The sequence below is a fragment of the Etheostoma cragini genome, chromosome 15 (assembly GCF_013103735.1).
Source record: "Etheostoma cragini isolate CJK2018 chromosome 15, CSU_Ecrag_1.0, whole genome shotgun sequence".
Lineage (NCBI taxonomy): Eukaryota > Metazoa > Chordata > Actinopteri > Perciformes > Percidae > Etheostoma > Etheostoma cragini.
Window position 1 is genome coordinate 16,249,422 of NC_048421.1, and position 12,338 is coordinate 16,261,759.

Below are 12,338 nucleotides of genomic sequence, written 5' to 3' on the forward strand. Positions count from 1 at the left end.
GAAATATTCTTAGCAACAATACTAATGCTTCTAAATATCCAGAAAAACAACTCATGCTTTTAAGTATAAGTTGCCAAGGTAATACTCTCTAACATGAAAATAATAGACTCGGCAAAGACAATGGCACTTTTTGCCTCTATATCTCCATCATTTTTGTTTTTTATTGTGTATTATCACTTAAGTTTATGTATCAACAACAAAACACATTCATGCCACTGCTGCTCAGTAAAAATCCATGAAAAATCCTACCCACTATGTTTTCATATTGTCCTACATGCAACCAACCATATCTGCAAAAGTACATCATCTTTAGTTAAACACCAATTCTACTATGACCACCAATGAATCCAGCCTGTCCGAATATTATCAGAAACGTAGTGTCCGCATCGTGTAACTAGCTGTAACTCACAACTGTAATACCAGCTTCATTAATCATGTCAGCCATTCATTCAAGGTTAATTGCTGTAACCATTAACGTAGGGAGATTGTTGACATGCTCAGTAACATTGGCCAGGGTCAGTTGAAACAGCCTCTATGAAAAATATACTTATGTACCTCTTGAAAACCAACTCTGCTCAGGAATCTTACAAATGAGTAATCAGTGTATAAACCATAATAAGTTAACAGGGGACAGTGGCAGAGGATAAGGCACTGGAATATCTATAAGCATATCACATAATTTTGATGTTAATGTGTGCAAATACATGCAAAACCAAACACTGACCTCAACTTGCCACACATAGGAGCAGTAAATGTCTAAATTCCAAAGTTTTAACCATTTTCTGTTTTGCCACCTGCCGAAAACACTCACATTTTTTCCTCATTAATATGCAAATGTGGGGAATCAGATTTGTGTGTTGGATTGAATTAATCCTCGCCACTCCTTCTGCTTATGCTGTAATCACAAATTACAGACAGGCGTCTGACAGTAGACTAAATCCTTGAATCCAGTCAGAGAGTCTTTTACCTCAGGGGAGAAATCCCAATCAACACAACTGGTCAGACACACGGATACAGCAGCAGCATAGTAATGTGGCACATCCGATGTCAGTTTCAAAGGGATATTAATTTTCCCTTTTATTTTCTCCTTATCTCTCTGTTCTTGTAGCATTATTGTGAAGCAGCTACAGCAGGCCCACGCCGTGGCCAGTTTCCTGACATGTTAATCAGCGGGCAATTTGTTCACATTTAACAAGGGTGATGTTCGAGGAGATACAATGGCTCCATCCTCTCTGCGTTATTGCTTTACAGTTAATGAGGAGGGTACATGTGAAAAATTTGAGATCAGAGGAATGCCACTGCTATTCATCCCCCTTTAAACTGAACATACATCATGATGATGCTGCTTTAAGTAAACCTGGAACAAAAGCTACATTTTGAAATGCAGCCGGCATCCATAAAGCATTAAACTTTAACAAACATGCAAATAGTTTTGATGAAACACAACAGGCTGTGGTTTATTATCATGTATGTGTAATGCATAAGGAGAATATTTCAGCAAGCATTCAAGACAGTCCTGCAGAAACCTCCCTTTCGGTTCTCATAGCTGTGATATTATACAGTAATTGTTGAGTGTTTGCTTCTGTATGCATGTGTGCACATTTGCAGTTGCAAACCTGTTTACAACTGCACTATTGAATCTTGTGTAAATCCTAATTCGATTGAGCATGTGTATTGTGTCTCCTCAGCAGTCTCTCCCAGACCCAGATGGTTGCATGATGAAATAATAAAATGACATGAACATTCACCTGTATGATGAGTGTCTGGTAAACTGGGCAGACTGATGAGATATTCATAAGCAGAGTCACAGGGTGAGCAGAGTGGAAGTGTGACGTCCCCTGTGAACAGCACCAGTAGTTACATCTGTGAGAGAGGAGACGCAACATGAGAGGAAATATAACGGGCCTCATTCAGATGACAAAGAGGGGGGGAAATGGGCGTAGCCACATCATTTCAACTCCCCTCTGACAGTTCTCTAATTTAATGAGGCTCACTGTGAGCGCTCGGGTGAGTCTCTGTCTCACTTTGTCTGGAGCAAGGTCAATCTGCAAACACTAGGGCACGCACAGGAAACAACAACAAAACAAAGCAAGGCCTTGTAAAGGAAAAATGAGAAAGTTAGTTTACAAACCACCAACAGTGTAAACGAGACAGGCCACGCTGGCAGCCCAGAATATCCAAATAATTAATATAGCATAGCAGACATGTTGTAAACAATGTTTGCTGTGCACAGATTGGTAAAAGCATTTTACAGAGGAGAGGACCCTGCCAGATTATTAAATGGAGTTGCTCACCTTCCCTGATGTGCTAAAGTGCGACTCTGCAAACATAGTCGCAGTGACGACAGCCAAACAACAGCGAAAAACAAACAGAAACACACACTCACACACACACAAACACACACTTAGACAGACTGTAACTCCAGCCTCTTGGCTTCACCACTTCCTTCCTCCCTCCATCTGTCTGTCACCACAGACACACACGCCATTCCAGGCAGCAGTCGCCTGGCAACATGGCTCAGAGTCTGAACATATTTCCCAGTTCGGGTAAGATATACACTTTCAGCTAGTAGTGTTATTTCATTAGAACAGAGCGTGTGGGTTTGTGTTTCTGCATCTCTGTCTCCAGCCACCTGCTTTTATTGGAGCCTACCCCCGGAGTGTTTGCTGGGGGAATATTAAAAAGACGACTGCCGTTGAACGGGATATTATAACCTAATTAGCAGGGGTTCCGGGCTGGCACACTGCACGAAAACAGATGGCTGACTAATTCTATTAGCAGGGCAAAAATGGCCGTATATAGCTCTTAACGCTGGGTAGAGTGCTGTGACCTTCAAGCCCCTAGAAGTGTGCTGGTGAACAGACCCCTAAACTAATACAACATACTTAGACTGACCCCGGACACTTGCTATTAGAATTTTGATGATTTGGCAAGACCTGTACAGTGGTCCCATGTGTGTATATATATATATATATGGATGTTTTGATTACAAAACCCACAAAACAAGTCTAGTTAAGGTGAAAAGCTAGTTATTGAATACATTTGAGCACTTCAAAGCACCTGTGCTTCAAAAATAACAATAATGCACCCTAATGGGGTGAAAATGGGCCTTCTCACAGCAGACATTTTGACTTGTCATGGCAGAAAAAGCTAAGGTGTTAATAACTAACAATAGCTATTCCAGTGTCCCAGTAAGCCATACAATGTGTGACAGTGAAACAGCAGGACCAAAACCAGGATACTGAATCAGCTTAATGAAATCCAGCCATTATCAATTTGTTCATTTACACCTGAGTTTTCCCTACCGTGACATGTCAAAATGTCTTCTGCGAAAGAAGATAATTTCAGCTGCTGAAACTCAAATTAGTTGCAAAACTAAGACCTTCCAGACAAACGTAAAAAAGCACACAGGTGTAACCAATGACGTTAATCACGGCTCTGCTGCACTGCTAAATGCAAGGCAGCCGCGGATAACATTACTAGTTCACACCGGAGAGTGGATAAACATGAAATGTAATTCACACACCCTCCAGGAAGTAGATGGTGCAAGAAGTTTAGTGATATTGTAACTACTTGCAGGTCCTGTAGAGGTGACTGTTGGTTGTGGCTTTATTTGTGCCAAAATGAATACAAAGAGGAAAGCTTTGTTGGTGTTGCTTCTCATTCAGCAGTGCAGGGCTACATAAAATCGAATCATACCACACGGCTCGTTTGATAGCTGCTACTTTGGTTAGACATCTCAGTGTTACTAATTGTGGTGTGATCAAGCAAGGTGGATTTAAAGTAGACGCAAAGGGGTAACAGGAGAATAGGCTGCATCACGCTTTAATTAGATACCTCACCATAACTGTATTTACATTCTGTCATTCAATTTGGGGTACGAGCAACAGTATAAAGGTCTGCCGTGTTTCATTACTGAATATGGGATTATCAATGCAGTGTGCGCTAGATACAGTATGTATTCCTGGAAAGTAGAAGATAACAGTGGCTTCTTTGGACATGCCTGGTGTCTCCAAAAATCTACTCTGGATCCATCTGCATTGAAAACCTTTGTTCACCATGTGGTGTCTTTGTAGCTGCAGTAAGCCGTACTTAAAGTTACATTTTAGGACGTACACATGTCAGTCAAATCACTTTTGATCATATACTGCATATGTATAAATGGTAAAAAAGGGAAGATAAGCTAAACACATCATGACTTCATCTATTTAAAATCTAAATGGGCAGGAGAAACTGTCATTCCTGGTTCTTAATATATTTTCATCATCTTTCTTTTAGCCACAGAGATATTAAAAGCACTGCTTGTTATCAGAGCATAAACCGTTACAGATATTACATTTTGAAATATTAAAAGTATCATCCTTTATGTTTTTTTTGCAAAACCGCATTCAAGACCAGGTTCCCATTTATAACTTCTTCTTTTTTTTCTTTCTTTTTTTTAAATCAGAACTGTCTGTGATTTCGATTCACCTGGTCGAAGCAGTGTGCTTAATATACTGAAAGCATGGATTTACAAATAAATATACACCGTCAGACCGGTCACATCTAAATGTCTGCTCTGCCCTGAACACTAAGCTCCCACCCACTCACTTTTCACCCTAACCCGCTCCCAGGTCTCAATAAGCCGTCCTTTATTTCTCAGAAGATTCCATTTACCTTCTCTATATATTTCACTGACATTTTTCAGCCCTTTTTCACTATTTTCTCTCCCTCTCTCCCCCCTCTGCTGTCTCTCTCCCTCTAAAGCAATCATCCTTCTTCCTAGTGTTACCGTCTATTTACATGACACCAAGGTTTTCTTGGAGGCAGGTGCAGATGGCAAAAGGCAGGCTTTTACAAAATGGTTCAGGTTTTAATATCTTCCCCTTGCTTTTCATCACAACCCAAGAGCTTCATAGCAGAACTAACATTACTTTCATAATCACATTGTCCTTCTGTAAATATCATGGGCCCAGTCTCATCTTTATTTTATTACCACCTCTATCACTAAAGAAGCCCGGTGTGGACCAATATAGTTTAGGCTTTAGGGCCAGCCGACGCCAGTCGCATATCCTCCACCCCTGCCCTGCACAGAATACCGCACAGTCAGTATGGCATGAAATCCAACGCAATAGTTAGATTTACTAATATTTAGTCTATCTCTTACGTAATATAATACTATTTTAATTATAATAATACTGTAATCCAGTGGCAGTTTTAAATAATAAAAACATTAAAATCACAATTTTATATTAGCGTCACCTGCAGAGAAAATGCAGTTAATTTTCAATGCTGCAGATAGATATAAAGAATATTCTTGCTACAAGGACACATATCCAAAACTAGTTCAATCGAAACAAATTCAATGAAGAGCGTAAAGAGTTTTGGCATTCAACATTAATATATCAATAAACACTATTTATGTATAGATATAGTGGAGTAATGGCGTCCTGAGCATAGAATGAAGTCCGACGACCTCTGTGTGTGTTAAAACTGTTGGCCCTTCCCTTCGTGTTGATGTCTCACTGGCTTGCTGATTGCAGACGACTCACCGTCCCTATGCACTGCGCGCTGGGCCAGGCTTCTGAGATCGGTGCTCATTCAGAGGCTACACGCTGATAACTGTGTGGTCCAAGCCTTGTTTGCATAGCCCGTATTTGTCTAGCCCAGCTGATGTCTTGTATAAATGTCTTTGTTCTTATGTAACTGTGTTGTTGTTTTAGTCGTCCAATTTTGTCTAGTCCTTATTGATGTCCTGTACAAATGTTTGTCCCGACGTGCTGTAACTATGTTTTATGTTTCTGCAGAACAGGAACCTGCGGAAAACCAGTATTTAAACTGAGTCAGGCCCGTTTATATTGTGATGTAATGTTACTTCTAACTTTCCTGTATAGTAAATCTGAATGAATGAATGAACACCGGCGTCCTGGTCAGGTCAGTAAACGTTACCGCTGATGAGCACCGCTCCCCATGGAAGCTACGCAGCCTCTGGTGATGGAGCTAACTAATTTTTTATTAAATTATTTTTATTATCCCAGTTAGCGCTCCCTGCTCCTCCACTTTCTTTCTTCCTTTGTTATCTGCTGATCAGCGGTATGAGCTTCGTATGAGCTTCGTATGAGCATCAATGTCGCACGGCAGCCCAACCCAGGTAGTGCACATCTCAGTCTGGTAAGAGATGTGTGGAGGCAATCCCAGCACAGACTGAATTCTTTTCAGTATCTAAAGTACAGTACTGTGAATGGATTGGGTACATGCTGGCTTGTAGTGTAAAATGATCTGAGTGTTTGCTAAGACTAGAAAAGCACTAAATGAATGCAGTTCATTTACCATTTGTATGTTGTCTAAAATTTGACAGCAAGGAGATGATTAGCGCATTGAGGTTGTGGAGAAACGTGTGAGAGCCCTCAGTCAGCTCATTGTAAGTGGAAAAGGCAAAATATAAACAGAAAGTAAGCAGAAGGCATGAAGGATAGTTTTCCTTTGACTTCAAGTTGAAGTTAGACTCGCAAAAGTAAACCTTAATCAGAGGTGTCAATGGTGGTCTCACTGACTGTATGTACAGTCTATACACTGCCGGTCACAAGTATGGGTCCGCTTACAAATTTCTATTCCACTCCATTATAGACAGAAAACCAACTGATCTGAGTGGGTGGTTGATCTTTAATGCAATGTCTACATTGCCCATTATCAGCAACCCTACCTCCAATGTTCCAAAGGCATATTCTGTTCACTTATATGATATAATTTTAAACAACTAACTGAGAAAACATTGGAGAAACATTTTGCAATTATGTAAGCACATAATGTAATCTGAAAACTGCTGCCCTGGTTAGAAAAACAAAACAACTGATCTCAGTTCTAATTTCTGACTGACCCCAAATCTTTGACCGGTAGTGTGTGTGACATTTCGTATCATTGGTAGGTCTTAATATTCAGACTAATAGTGCAGTGCCCGTTCAAAGTGGGCCTGTTTGGAACGGCTTGGCCCTCCATATTGCTGCTCCAGACAACGTCACAGTTGACACTGTGCTTCCTCAGGTCCTGAGCAATAAACCTGCGATGACATGGTTGCTACCCCTAGCAGTTTTAGTGTATGCATGCCATTTGCTAACAGCTAGCTATTTGGGACCAGGCAATTCCCGGGAACAAAAGAATCCATTTTAGAAGTTACACTGCTGATTCTTCAAATTTACGAGTTTACTCAAATGTAACATCGCTGGTCTCTCATTCTTCATCATTTCTTGAATGAACTGTAGCAAGCAATAGAGAGTGAGCTGGTGGTGGTGGAGGTGTAACAGATAATAGGGGTCGCGTCTACATACACTACACAATGTGTATACTGTATATAATGAACTACTACTACATAGGCCCCCTAGATTTTGGAGAGCTCACACTCAACACTTCACTTCCTCGGGTCGTCAGCAAAACACGCGCCAAATAGAAGTCGTTGGATGAACGATTAAGACAGACAGAAAGAGACTTCTTACATTTTGATTAGATAAGCAATTTAACAATGAGTGACTCATGCATAAAACTCAGCACATGTGACAAACATGCACACACAAGTTTTACTTCACACTCTGTCTGAACTTCCTCAGAGGCTGAACAGATGTTTTGTCCAACAGAGATCTGAGCTGAATTTTTTCTCAGCCCAGAGGGAGAAAAAAAAAGGGAGAGATAATGGATGGAACAAAGCAGAGAATCCCCATCAGATTCCATATCAGCTTTTGTAGATAGTCCGACAACAACAGCCTCTCATATACTGTCATCCTAAACACAGTGTGAAGAGGAATCTTTACTTTTCAAAGGCACAAACATGCGTTGCATGTGCACACTCATGAGAAGTGTCTGAAATTCTCTTTGTGAGATTCCATTATAATCAACCAGCACCGTCTCTTCCCACTGTTTCTGCGTTATAGTGTGTCTCATGTCAGCTGTTTATCCCTGGATTCCCACAGGGGCATCACGTGCAACTCACAACTCACTGATTGCTGCAGCACAGGAGTGATCAACCTACTTATGCACGGCCAGTTTGTGGAAGCTTTCACACTGCTATTCACTCTTTTCTGGAGAAAATGCTCCTGTATGTCCACAGGCAATTATGTTGTGTTTAGGGTAAAAGAAATATAGAAATAATAAGTTTGCATGGCCTAAAAAAAAAAGCTGCACAGAAAAGAAACTTAAGCAATAATTCAAAAATTACATGTCATGAGAAGTTATGTTTTACAGCTTTAATCTATAGTGAAATATTTGTTTAAGCTTTAGACAGACTGCAATAACACACTCCAAATTAGCAGCAATATGGCGCGCTGCTACGTACTGTACAAGGCATCATGCTCATAGTCATTAGCTGGAGCGACAGCACATTGATGATTATTATTCCCATCACTGCACACGCACCTTTGTGCAGCTACTGTAATGCATTTGTTTATTTATTCACTTTGGATTTCATGACAACGTGGACACAACAAACATCATCTTAAATCAGTGTTTTAGGACTCTGCATTATTATGGCGTCTTTGGGAAAAATACACATACACACATGATTGGCAGAAAAGTCTTAATTCTAATAAGGAGGTACTGTACAGTACTTGAAGGAGGAAAAACATTACATGCTGTTTTGTTTACTGAGAAGCACTCTGGATCTTGTTTTTCCTTTATAGTTTATTATTAGTGTCTTAATAAACCATGTTCAGAAACACATGCATGCAATTTAGTTTCCTATAAAACCATCAGTAAACAGAAAACACCCACGCCATGCTACTCCTGAGTGATATGGCTGGTTGTTTATCATCATTTAATCATTCTAATTTTCTCTTTATCATAATTTTAAAACGAAAAATAAATGTGAACTTTAGGGTTAGGCATTCTTACAGATGCTTGTAAGATGATCTACAAACAGAATGACTGACTGACTGACTGTTTTAATGCTAAGACAGAAGCAGCCAGGGCGACTAATTGGCCTACTGAAGAAGAGATATTTGTATTTCCTCAACTGAGAAATAACCGGACATCGGAGAGAGAGGGAGAATGAGTGAGAAACAGAGTGAGAAAAACTTGCAAAGCCTTACAAGTAAAGATAATTCTCAAGTGCAGAGGGGGGGAAATTGGCAGATTGAGGAAGAATAAGTGAGAGAGGCAAAAGTCCTTTGCATTTTAATGAAAACTTGGAATTGAACGTAAATAAAGAAAGGAATACAGAAGTACATAAACAAAAATAAAGCAAGCTTTAGGATTTTGATGGAATTCTTCACCAGGCGTGTTTGTGTGTGTGTGTGTGTGTGTGTGTGTATGTGTGCTCGCGTGTGTGTGACACATTTGTGTGACAGATTTGCGACAAGGAGCACTGACACACAAACTCACCTCACTCGGGTGTGAGGAGAATGTGTGATGACTTCAGCTTGGGCCCATCAGCTCACCTGAGTGATCAGGGACATCGGCCATTTGAAGAATTCATGAGTTCCTGAAAGAAACGTCCCATAAGCAGCGACTTTTCACAGAGTCAGCTGGACAGAGATCTTTTACAACTAATGAAGGGTAATAGCCAGTGTGATGGCCCAACATTCCTCACAGTGACCTTTCAGGTATGCATGGGGCTTGTTTGTGTGTGCCTGGGTGTGTGTGTATGTGCTTGCATGTGTGGATGTGTGTGTTGAGGGAATGATAAAAGCGGATAGCGCAAAGCTTCTTGAAGGACGAGTGACCTCATACATCATGCTGGCATTTCTCTGCCCATTGGTGAAATGAGGGATTTTCTATCACACTCCCTTCTCTCCTTACATTCAAGTACACACACACACACACACACACACACACACACACACACACACGTACCTCTGTACTTGTGAGGACCCTCATTGACATCATGTGTTCCCTTGTCCCAAACACCAATCCAACCCCTCATAATTTGCTTGAAGTGATGGTTCTGCAGTGAGACGAGTGCTTAAGGACCGTCTACAAGTTACAACACCTAAAAGTGATACAACTAAAATATGTATTCAAATAACATTTTTTTTTTAAGTAAGTGCTGTAGTACAACCAGCAGGAGACAAGTTATAATTGAGGTAAGTTTGGAAACACTACCTTATCTAAATATTTAATTAATATATATTTTTGTTGTATCTCTCGTCTTACTGCCCAGTAGCAGAAGCCAGCAGGCAAGTGTTATTTAAATGAACTCCTGTTGTTCCTTTAAACTTTAAAATCCATTGTTTTATGAGTACATCACCTATTTGTACAACTGTAGAAGTTTTATATCATTTTGGTCATTATTAGTGGGGTAGTTTACATTACATTGCATTAGCGACTACACTAAGCTATTCAGCTAATAACGCTACAGGCTTTTTTTCAGTGGTCGCAGCCAAGCTGGCACGCGCAAATGTGAAATGTTGGTCGCGACTTGTTGCAGTTGTTTCCTGAACAGAGGTGGCACTAATTAGGAAAGGCTACCAATTTAGCTGTTTCTACGGACTAGAAGACGAAAAAGGTAAACACGGCAGAATTGGCAGCAGGATTGACGTCAATGCTTCGATTTGATTCGATAACCTACTTCTTCAGATCAAGCCTTTCATTCACCATAAAAGAACTCATCTTAACCCAAGTTGCAGTCACTCTGAGAGAGGTTGAGCTTCCTGTTTCTGCTTTGTTGTGCGCCATTGTTAGTTAGTCCTGGCGCAGCAGCGAGAGCTACATCATTTTGAGGTCACATTGGCCCCAGCCACCTACGGTGCTGCTAGTATGCGGCACGTTTGACTCGCCCAATGTTCGACGCAGTTGGAAAAGCTTCTCGGGGTTGTTTGGCTTGAGGTTGTGGTGAAATTACTCCAAACCATACACTTTAACCCAAACTCCTACCCTTAGTTTGACCTATACGTCTAACCTTATCACTCCAACCAAAGTTTAAAGCTGCACTAATCATAACTTATTATTATTTGAATTACAGATGTGGCCTGCATTTTGTGAAAAATACTCAAAAAAAACCCTCCTACTGCAGTTTTCTCTGTCCTAAGCCCCCCCCCCCTTCATGCAGTAACCTGTGCAAGTCATTCATTTCAATCAACCTCAATCGTAAGTGTGATCCTGATGCTGTTACGTAGTGGCGGGTCAATGAAAATGAGCGTCCACTTCTTCGTAAAACCCTGTGAGTTGACCTACTGTGATTTAAGGCTCCAGCTAGCAACATAAACTTTGATAATCCGCAGCCGTGAGTCTTTGGCTACATTTGGCAGAAGGCTAAACAGACTCTTTTTGATAAGCATGTCTTCATTTTGGGGGGTTGCTTTGCTGTGTAAGCAGTTGTTGCCAATGATGGAATAGCCACTTCTGCAGGATGTGAATCAGGCTTCCACCATGTGAAGGGACATGCACGTGCGTATGCATTTGAAGCACAATCAATAGGAAAGCCCTCTTACTGAAATTAGCTGTGACTGGCCAAAGTCTCCAGTCGCAGGCTAGATTTGAAGGCCTGAAAACAGAGCCAAGAGGACGTGCAGCAGTCTAGTTTTCTCGCAGAACACTTGAATTACAATATGCTGAAAGACCAACACAAACTGCCTACCCCAGCTTTGATAATGGCTCAAATGACTGTATGTATGTGAAAAGGGCTGCTGGTAGCTACAGAGAATTATCACTCAGCACTTTCATCACTTTTTTTTGGCCCACAACTTTACTGTTTTGGTTCACTCTCACTGCTTTCATCAGCATTGTTTACATCGTTTCCCAAAGTGGCCAAAACTTCACAGAAAAACACCTGTCCTTTGGATGTCTCTGCACCAATTGTTTCGCTATCTCTTGGTATATATAAAATACCTCTCAAAAAAGTATTTAAATATTATGATATGCAATCAACTGTGATTAAAGGCAACCAGCTAACCCTCCTCCCATTATTAGCTTGTGGGTTATTGTAGCTGGCTATCTATCTATCTATCATGAGTGGCTGGTTTGTCTTTAGATTTTATTTGGCAAAAACATTTGTTTTACATTCCCAGAAATACTGTGGTTGCCAGGAATATCAATCACATCTCTCTTGAAGTGATTCCTTGCTCACATTTTCCATTCATTGGAAAGGGATCTGCCATTTACTGTGTCATCAACCCTAAACAGTTCTCAATAGAGGGAGTTCAGGCCAAACATTCATTTTACAAATATGATCTCAAAACTCAAAAATTGGTCCTCTTAAAAATACGAACACACAAACACGCATATTCACATAGGTACATATGCACCTCAGAAGGTCAAGCTACTGTGAGTTTCTGCCTGTTTCCATGACACTGAAACCCAGAGTCTGCACTAATCCTGACTATCAATGAGCCGACAAACCATGCAAAGGACCAGACTACTGTATAGGTAAGTGGACC

General features: G+C 40.7%; 1 long non-coding RNA gene across 1 annotated transcript in view; it reads left to right on the forward strand.

Moving 5' to 3' along the window:
* The first annotated feature begins 885 nt into the window (after positions 1–885).
* The window catches only part of LOC117957940, a 13,810-nt gene continuing 2,357 nt past the window's right edge, over positions 886–12,338 (forward strand). Inside the window, exons 1-2 of the long non-coding RNA XR_004659624.1 lie at positions 886–897; positions 2,822–2,825. This is a non-coding gene — a long non-coding RNA (uncharacterized LOC117957940). The remainder of the gene's footprint in view (positions 898–2,821; positions 2,826–12,338) is intronic.